The sequence below is a fragment of the Triticum aestivum genome, chromosome 7A, assembly GCF_018294505.1.
Source record: "Triticum aestivum cultivar Chinese Spring chromosome 7A, IWGSC CS RefSeq v2.1, whole genome shotgun sequence".
Classification (NCBI taxonomy): domain Eukaryota; kingdom Viridiplantae; phylum Streptophyta; class Magnoliopsida; order Poales; family Poaceae; genus Triticum; species Triticum aestivum.
The window spans coordinates 583256614-583266559 of NC_057812.1; the positions used below are offsets into that span (position 1 = coordinate 583256614).

Below are 9946 nucleotides of genomic sequence, written 5' to 3' on the forward strand. Positions count from 1 at the left end.
CGGGCTCCATGAGTTCAGGTTCGGTAGCGGCATAAGGCTGGGGAGAAATGGCGGCTATGGTTACATTCGGATCAACAAGGTCACCTGCACCTGCAGAATCAGCCAGGTGAACTGCAGATGGAAACTGTAAATAAAATAGCACAACAGTATGTACTAGGATGATGAGGTCGAAGTTCCTTAATCTAAGGACCTAAGAATTAATTGTACTCCATTTCTTTTTAGAGGACCCGGAGTCCATTTGTGGAGACTGAACTAGATGTTGCTCTATCAACTTCCATGAAAACCCAAGCTCCAGCCCTCTAGTAAATTCCAAAATCTCGTCAAAGAGATAGATATACGTGCATATAATGACAAGTTGATAGCACTCATCTGACAGAACCGGGGTGCAATACTGTCCAGTGTTGGAGCCAGCAAGCTTTCATTTTCTGACTTGTTGCCTCATGGAAGAAAAGGAAAACAGCTTTGGCTGTGAAGCAAGCAGTAGGCATGGGCAGAGTGAGCGTACACGGAGAAGCTACCGAATCTGAAATTCCCTTCTGAACCTGTGGCAGTGAACCTCCAGCCCTGTCTGCACGTCATATGAATGTTCTTCCAAAGACCAGAACATGTGGTCTGCAACTTCCGTCTTGCCAACAACTGAACAGAGAATTTGCATCATGGATTGTGTCCATCCTTTCTGGGTTGCCCATTCCATGCTGATCTTGTTCTTGTTCAGTGGCACCTATAGAAGGATTGTTCACGTAGCAGAAGCCCAGCTGTTTCCGGTGTAATAAGCCTGCATATACAGCACCCCTCATTCCATCAGCGATCGGTACAAAAGGCTACACTAAGAAGATCAAGTTATGAACATAGTATAGGCTTTTTATACTAAGAAGATCAAGTTTCTATTTGCTTTTTTGCGAGAATAAAGCATATCAAACTTCAAAAGCTCATATGAATTGTTCTCTACTTAGTTTTTAGATTTTACAGGAGATACATGTTCAACAAGCTACAAATATTAAATTTTACTCCCTCTGCAAACAAATGTAAGACGTTATGACCTAAAACGTCTTACATTTGTTTACAGAGGGAGTATTTTTAATATGACCCCTTGTGTCGGGTTCCACTATCTCGCGATATCTGCATCCTCTGCTAACAGAGCCCAAACAAAAGTTTTGTATCTTCGGTGTGAGAAGTAACACCAAGGGGTAAAGAAACGAGAACCAAAAGAGCATTACAGGCTTATGGCATCCAGGTATTAAGTTGGTTTCTTCTTTCTCTACAATCGGGCTAGGTTTTCTTTTGCAACCAGTGATGAGTTTCAGAGTTCAAACTCTTGTTTTTAAAGGTATTCAACTAACACATACCCATCTGATTATTTTCTTGTTTCGCCATGAAATACCAAAAAAGAAGCTATCTACTGCTAACGCCTAACAGCAAAATGTGCCACTAGATAGTAAGCATAACCATGCAATATATTAGCATTCAATAATTAAATAAGATACAAACAAAAAACATGCAGTGCATCATTCTATTTAACTTCAGTAAATCCGTTAAAAATGTAATTTGAGTACAATATACATTTATTACTCAGAAAATTTGCATTCCCTAAGGTGCAATTTAGCTTGACTGTAATGTCAAGTTGATTGGACCATCAAACCAAAATGGTTTACATGATTGCACTTAGCTCACAGCTTTATACTAGCAAGTTCAATAAGCAAAACTTTCTGTCCAGAGATCCATGACAGGCAGAATAATGCACGCACAGCTGTGGTACCATCTAAGATCTATACAGTTTGCATTTTTCTTTCTTTAAGTTTGCTTATGCAAAAGTAAGGCATTACCCAAAGAAAACATACCCGAAAGCGGATTCAGGATAGTAAAAAGGGAAACCTCCTAATATTTACCACCTACTATCTATCCACTTGCATCCTGGAAGGGCCGCAAACTTATTCCAATCTGGACCTTCCTTCCGCTGAAACTGCTCCTCCAGTGCTTGATGGCATCTAGACAGGAAAAATGTTTCAAGTGATACAGGAAGACCACTCCGTGGCAGTGACCTCAGCCGGGGGCACTGATTAATCGAGAGAACCCGAAGTGAATAAAAACCATCCATATCGGGAAGCCACAATAAATCAGAACAATCGGTAATCGTCAGCTTCACAAGCGAAACCAGGTCACACAGCTGTCGCAGAGAAGATAATCCATCACAAGATCTTACAACCAGCTCCTTCAGGGCTGTCTGGTGGCCTACTTTAGATAATCGCATAACTTGAGGGCACGCAGACAAATGTAGTTTCTGAAGACATGGCATCTCATCTAAGTACGGTACATATTCCAGATCATAACAATAGCCTATCTTCATCTCTTCAAGGGACAACAGTGCTTCTGACCCCTCAAAAGATGATATCCAATCACAAATATAAATGTCCAACCGTTTCAGCATCCTCAATAGGTGCAGACTTACCGGTAGACTCGGTATCTCAAGAGAGCCACATTTTGATAGACGTATTGTTTCAAGAGATGAAAGATTATTCAATAACTTGGAGAAAGAGGATGGTTGCAGGTAGCACTTTTCTAATGCAAGGCATTTAAGTGACAAAGGAAGCACAGGACATCCGTTCTCACCCAACAGTGTGGTAATCACTGAGCAATTATTCTGCTCATCAATGCCAAATATTTTTAACTTTTTGAGTGATTTCATATTGTGAAAGACTATCATGGGCATGTGTACCAAACAGTTAACATAGATCTCCATATCTTCTATAGACTCTAGGTGATGAGAGCGCAAGACATGGAAGGAGCTTGATACCAGGTGACAAAATGACCTTGATAGTTCAAAACTGTCAATCTGAAGCTTAAAATGGATTTTTTCCTTGTCAAGTACAGCTATATGTCTGAGTGTACGAGGATGGGTAGGATATGATCTGAGCCGTGGACAGCCAGCAACAGAGAGATGTCTGAGATTCTGTAACACTTTATCATTGTCCACAAGACACCACTCCAATTTAGGTAGGCGTTCCAGAAGCAATCTTTCCAGAGAAGGGAATCCAGCATGACCAAAGAATTCCTGGCTGAGTGCTTTTAGTTCTTCCATTCGCCGCACTTCAAGAGTACCGAGTAAGGGGAGATCCCCTAAAGGTGGAAGGACCTCCCATCTATTACAATCTCGTAGGCAAATCAATTTCAATCTTCTCAGCCAATCAGACTCCAGCCAAGAAGGAGACTTGACACCTGGGTACCCACTGATAGTTAGGTCATCAAGATTGCGGTGTGGCTTTAATACATCAAGCACCTCAAAGCCCTTGTCCATATCATGAGCACCATCACATGATCCCCATTCTAGCTCCAACTTAGAGATGTGCTCCTTCAAGTCTAGATGAGACTTTGCAGCCTCCTCCCAGTTTTTTACATTCTCCAGAAACCTAACAGAAAGCTCTCCCCTAATTTTGTTCAGATCCCTCGGTTGTACCAAACCTTGCTCCTTCTTATCGACAAGGAATTCTCCAGAACCCTCGATACAAGGAAGCTGATACACACCTGATAACATGAGAGTGTAAGCCTTCTCTACATCAACATGCACCAAGTTAATGAGCCTGCGAATGCTTTCAGGAAGACTGAAATGACCTCCAGTAGTGTTCACTTCCCTCCTTCAATATTTCCGCTGTTTCCACTTGTTTGAGCAAGATATCCTCGCAGAGTAACATGAATTATACAACACAAACAAGGACTGTAGATGATTGAGTCTGGAGATTGTTGTTGGCAGTGGGTAATAAGTGCGTCGAATGGCTAGATAACGCAGGTGCATCAGATCATTGACAGCTTCAGGAAACCTTCCAAAGCAGCATCCGCTTACATCAAGTACCCGCACACTCTTGAGTTTATTGAGTATATCATGACTTAAACAGACTTTGGAGCAGAACCAAGAATCATTCAGAATCATAAATGTACGCAATCTCTGGAGACCATCATAGTTCACAAGATCTCCCAGTCGTTCAGCAGACACAGACAAATGCCTAATGTAATGAGGAAACTCCCCAACACTGCCATGATCAACCCTGAAGCATTCCCCATTGGAAACATGAAGTGCGAGACCATTCAATGAATCATGCATAACGTAATATGTTTGATCTCCACAACGAAGCACTTGGAAAAATGATCGAGCTAACAGATCATTGAAATAGCCCCTTCCAATATCTTCCAAATTTCTACTGTTATTTCCTTCTAGATGAACAAGGCCCTGAGCTATCCACATCCAGATCAATCTCTTTGAATCAATACGGTAACCCTTTGGGAATAAACTACAATATGCAAAGCACTGCTGGAGGTGTTCCGGCAAACTTTCATAACTCAAGTATAAGATAGTCAAGATATCATTTGGATTGAGGACATCTCTTTGAAGAACATCCTCCCACTCTGCATCACTGTATTTTCCATTTAAATGACCTCCAACAACCTTTAGGGCTAGAGGTGAGCCTTTAAGTTTTTGAACAATTTGGTAGCCTAACTGCTTCAACTCTGGATAACCTTCTGGCTTCCTGCTGCCAAATGCACATCGCCTGAATAGCAACCAACTATCATCCCTTCCCAGACCTTCTAAAATGAACAAGCTTCTAGAGTCCAGCATTTTTGCAACCAATTCTGTTCGGGTTGTCACTAGAATCATGCTTCCTGGCCTTGTAAACCTTTCCTTAATAGGAGCCATTATTTCCATCCACATTTGTTTGTTGATGTGCTCTCCATATTTCTCATCATACCACACATCATCCAACACTAAGAGAAACCTCTTGGAACGAAGTCTCCATCTAAGTTCGTCCTGGAGCTTACTGAAATTAAAATTAGTCAATTCAGCATTCTCACTATCGGTTGGGTATGATATGATCTCTTTGGTAATTCTAATTTTGTCAAAGTTGTTGGAAACACTAACCCACATTCTCACGTCAAAAGAATCCAGGATGCGCTCATCATTATAGATCAGCTGAGCCAGAGTAGTCTTCCCGATGCCCCCAACACCAACAATAGTGTGCACCTCTGTCCTGACCGACTGATAAGCATTTGACAAACATTTATCGGATTTATACAGCAGCTGACCCACGAGCTCATCTATCTCCTTTTCTCGCCCAAAAATCGCATCTTCATGCAAAAGGGATCCAGTGGTTCTTACTGGGACACATTGTACGGACTGAATGGGGTTAAAGCCCTGCAATGCCATCACTCGGACAAACGTTTCTGCAGAAGCTCTAACCCTTTCCAAGCTTTTGAGGACCTTCCGCAAATTTGACCTGAAGTTGTCAATGTTGACCAGACGCTTACCAACAGAAAGAGAAGAGGAGCCTATGCGTCTGAGAAGGCCTTTTTGCTCAACCTTCTCTTTTAAAAGCATATGATCAAACTCATCCAAAACATCTTCTGCATCAGAGACTGCATCTTTCATCTGCTGCAGTAACAATATCTGATTTCTGTCCACTACATGTTGCCTTTCTGCTGCTCCAACTACAAGGAGTATATCCATTAAAGTGGCCTCCAAATTCTTGAGATCAGATAATATCCCAGATTTCCAATTGTACTGGCTTGACATATAGGACTGCACCAAAGAAACCATCCTTCTAATAATAGGAGAAACAACCCATCCTACAACACTGACTGCTGATACGGTAGCCATGTAATCAAGGAATATTCCTGTACAACATAGCAGTTAAATGTTTGTAGTATAGAGTGGATAACCAGTTGCAACATACAACTAAATATCGCACAACTACTGAATATTCAGAAACTTGCTTGCAACGGAGGATCAAGTAAGTTGTAGACCACAACATAAACTAGTATAAATCAACTGGTGATCTTTCAAAGTCACACTTGATAGTCTTCATCCGGGCTTGCATATATATATATATATATATATATATATATATATATATATATATATATATAGGACGGCTGTTTGGGACACCTAGGTGCCCAGGCACCTTGCCTAGATGCCGTTGGATCGTATCATGGTTTTGTTGTTAAGATGGCTGGCGAATTACTGGGTTCAACCCGTTAACAAATAGGGCTATGTTTGGCAATGATACCTCCATTGATATGAAAAACTTGCCTTAGTTTTGTTGATGCTTCATACCTACGTACGCCAATCAAGAACATTCCAAAAGAAAACGCATGCATATGGGGAAGAATCATACCCGTGTACGTGACTTTATTACCTTCCAATTGTTTAGTCATGGCGTTCCTTTTATGGACAGGATTAAAGCAGCCGAATTTATATGTGTCATCAATTGTCTGTTCGTGAAAAAAAATACTCATTATTTTACATCACCCCGAAAAAAGTACTAAAAGGGGGAGCGATTTTAGCGTTAGGTATATTAGGGAAACAATATACTCAGTGGAATCTTGCCGATGGGGGTATGCAAAAAAAATAGTGTAGAATGGGTCAACTTTATTTGTGAACATGATTTACTTGTGAACGTGATTTAAAGTATGCTTCCAAAGTTTTTTTTTTGTTTTCTCTCAAGATCTAATTCATGATAACTGTATCCACACCCACACGCACACGCACACGCACACGCACACCCACACGTACACACACACTCAGTCAGGTATTGCGCTTTGTATTATTTAGGATACTCTATTTTTTGCTGGGGTGTTATTTAGGATACTTGGTTACACTTGTACGTATCATTTTTCACAAAAAGTTGTACCTTGTCACATGTTTATGTGTCCATTAATTTATGTGGGTATCTTTCTATATTAACTAGATGTCCATCAATTTTTAGTTATGGGTAGTTGATACATAAGATCGATTATTAAGCCATGCATGACAACATTTTCACATAGGCAAAGCAAATGAAGACAGTCTTGCATGGCAACGTTTGTTTTAGCACAATCTAAAATTCGTGTACCTTAATTTTTAGATGTGGATGTGTTTAGGTATATGAAGACTTTTTCTTTTGCCATTATTGTCCAAATTAAAGAAATGGTAATAATTTAGTGAATGTGACTAGCTCATAAATTTGACATACCAAATAAAATTACAAATGTCACTTAGTAACTCCTAAATTTCCAAGTTTATAGACCCGCAAATAACCCGTGTATATACACATACCTTTTTTATTTACTTATTTGTGATTTCACATACTACATGTAATCATGTATAGATGGATTATCATTTCATGTTGGGTGACTAAACACTACAAAACTACATGTAGGTCTTAGGTTTCCGCAAGTATCATGGATTTGTGGGTATAAATGCATACCTAGAAATCATTTACTGACCAGGTATACCATATCTCCGGTAATCATGTATAGATGGAATATATACTCGCAATACAGTGAGGACGGTTTTAATTTCAATGGGTATATACTTAAAATACCTTAGCTCTGTAACTATAGAAATATTCTGTCGGACAGAAATAGATACCTCGGCTATGATATTGAAATGTGGGTATTAGATTCCTGTGCATCTATAACAATGGCGCGGAAATGTGGGTATTCTATACCTATAAAAGTGCAAGGTATCGTGACATAATCAGGCTGATAAATGTGGGTTCAGTGTGTACATACTCACAGTACCATATGTCCTAATTAATATGCATCTTTTTTTTCTTAAGCATGTACATACGTGTATTGCTGAGCTTCTACCAAGAATTAGAGTTTCAACAAAAAAGCGACCATAGTATTTGATTCTCATGTATCTTTTTAATTTGGCCATGCATATACACAACCAAATTACATTCCAATAATTCACAAAAAAAGAGGTATTACATTCCAATTTACATGAAATAAGAAGGAATTTGCTACTGTGTTTGTAAGCACACATACAAGATCCACAAAGAGAACAAATTTAATAAATCACATGTATCTCCTTGTTGTTCTCTTGCATGTTATTTTAGTCCTTGCGTTGTCACACAAAGCCTTCGCCGTCAACCACAACATCTTTTAACAAGTGTGGTGGCTCAATGTGCTGCGGAACATTCTTCGTGTTGATCTATCTGAAAAGAATCACAAAAAATGAACTCAGGATCAAAAGGCATGCATAAAGTATCCAAATTGATGAATGGAAGGAAGCCTTGAACACGATGGTAAAAATGAGGGACAATAGTGTGATATATTGAAATAGTCTGATCATCCTAGGCATGTGAGAAAAAACGAGACATATATTAATAGCTCCATGAAATCGTCATCATCGCAGTCTGCACAGGCAACCATCTTGCCACGACCAACCCCGATAATTTCTTTCTTCTTCCAGTAGCACACTTTTGTAATCTCAACATGGATATACCTACAGTTGGAAAAGAAAACAATCGGTGACCGCGACGGTGACAACGGCTACCACGGCCAAGATAAAACGATGGAGGGATCCAGATCACCTGGGTATGCTCGTCGTGTAGAAGAAGCACGATCGATCGATGATGACCTGGTTATACTCATGCATGGAGAAGACGAACCAAGGAGAGGAGAAATCACAGGGGTATGCTCATGTAGAATATGAATGAGGGAGACTGAATCACGTACATGTATGTAAAATGTGAGCTGGTGGCCTGATTTCGTCCAACTTTAATTCCTCGGCCAAATTATGGCAAGTGCATGGGCCCGTTTTTTTCGGTAATTGATTTTGTCCAACTTTTAGTCCTCGGCCAAATTATGGCAAGCATGGGTCTTTATTTTTGGGAATCATTCAAATTCGAGCGCATCTGTATTTTTGGAAACAATCAAATTATATGGCAACAGAGTAATGAGAAATATTATGGAAGGTCCTAATTCATGCGCATGCAATATACTTGGAAGATGAGAATCGTAACTGAATAATGGTTTTAACGGGTACGGGCATTTGTAAACCTGATAAGCATTGATTGGATGATGAGTTGATCGAACGGCTGATGTCCTAGGTGCCTGGGCACCTAGGTGTCCCAGTTATTTTACCTATATATATATATATATATATGTGTGTGTGTGTGTGTGTGTGTGTGTGTGTGTGTGTGTGTGTGTGTGTGTGTGTGTGTGTGTATGACTACCTTTCTTTGTCCAAGCCCATTAAACTAGATGGCTTTGTTGCGATGTTTGCACCGAACTGGAGAAATATTATAGCACTTCATAAACATATACAGTACATTGCCGGAACGTGCAGCACGCTGGTAAAGGCCCCAGGTTTGGGGCGCCAACCAGAGCGGGTTTCTTCCCTCCGCTTGTTCTGTTCTATGGGATTTGGAGGGGTTTGAAGGGGATTAAATCCCCTAGAAGTCAAAATCCTACTAGATCCCCTCCAATCCCCTTGTCGATGGGATTAACCGAACAAGAGAATGCGAACAAAACAGACGAATTCTGACCAAATCTCCAATCAGATCACATATATTACACCTATTTAAACAAGGTCTGGAAGTCTCGGCGAGGTACTATAGTACAAAGAGAGCGTTAATCAGATCGATGATTTAGGCAAGACAAAAAATGCACCGGGACAACGACCGTTGACTCCAGATCTCCAAGATAACCGGCCGAACACGGCATACAGTAGCTGCTGAAATGTGTGTGACAGTACCTGCTAGTCTTGATAGGTCGGAAGGATGGGAAGCCTGGACAAGAGAAACTCTTGATTTAGCCAAATGAAATGTGTGTGGAGGACACAAGGGAGGACGGCGCCGGTCAAGCTGAGGAAATGGGGGAGAAAGTTTGGGACCTGGGGGGCGTGAGGAGTAGTAGTAGACCTACCTAACTGGAGTAGTTGGCTTCCAGCTTCCACACGGAAAAGAAACAGTGGCCACCACCCCACCAGTCCACCAACCCAAAAGAACCTGCCCCAAACCCACAACCATAGCCCGCATCACGTGGTGCCACTGCCATGGTGGCACATAGTGGACGAGGCGAGGCGTGACCCGCACGGTGGGCCGGCGCCGGAACAACCCGATGGCCAGGAATGTCTGCTCGGTCCCTCGCGCCATCGCATGTGGATACAGATTTTTTTTTTCTTTTTGAGAAT

The 9946-nt window shown here is 41.0% G+C and overlaps 1 pseudogene; it reads right to left on the reverse strand.

The window, feature by feature from the left end:
- Positions 1-252: 252 nt before the first annotated feature.
- Positions 253-9660, reverse strand: LOC123152376 (putative disease resistance protein RGA3; annotated as a pseudogene).
- Between the last annotated feature and the right edge of the window lie 286 nt (positions 9661-9946).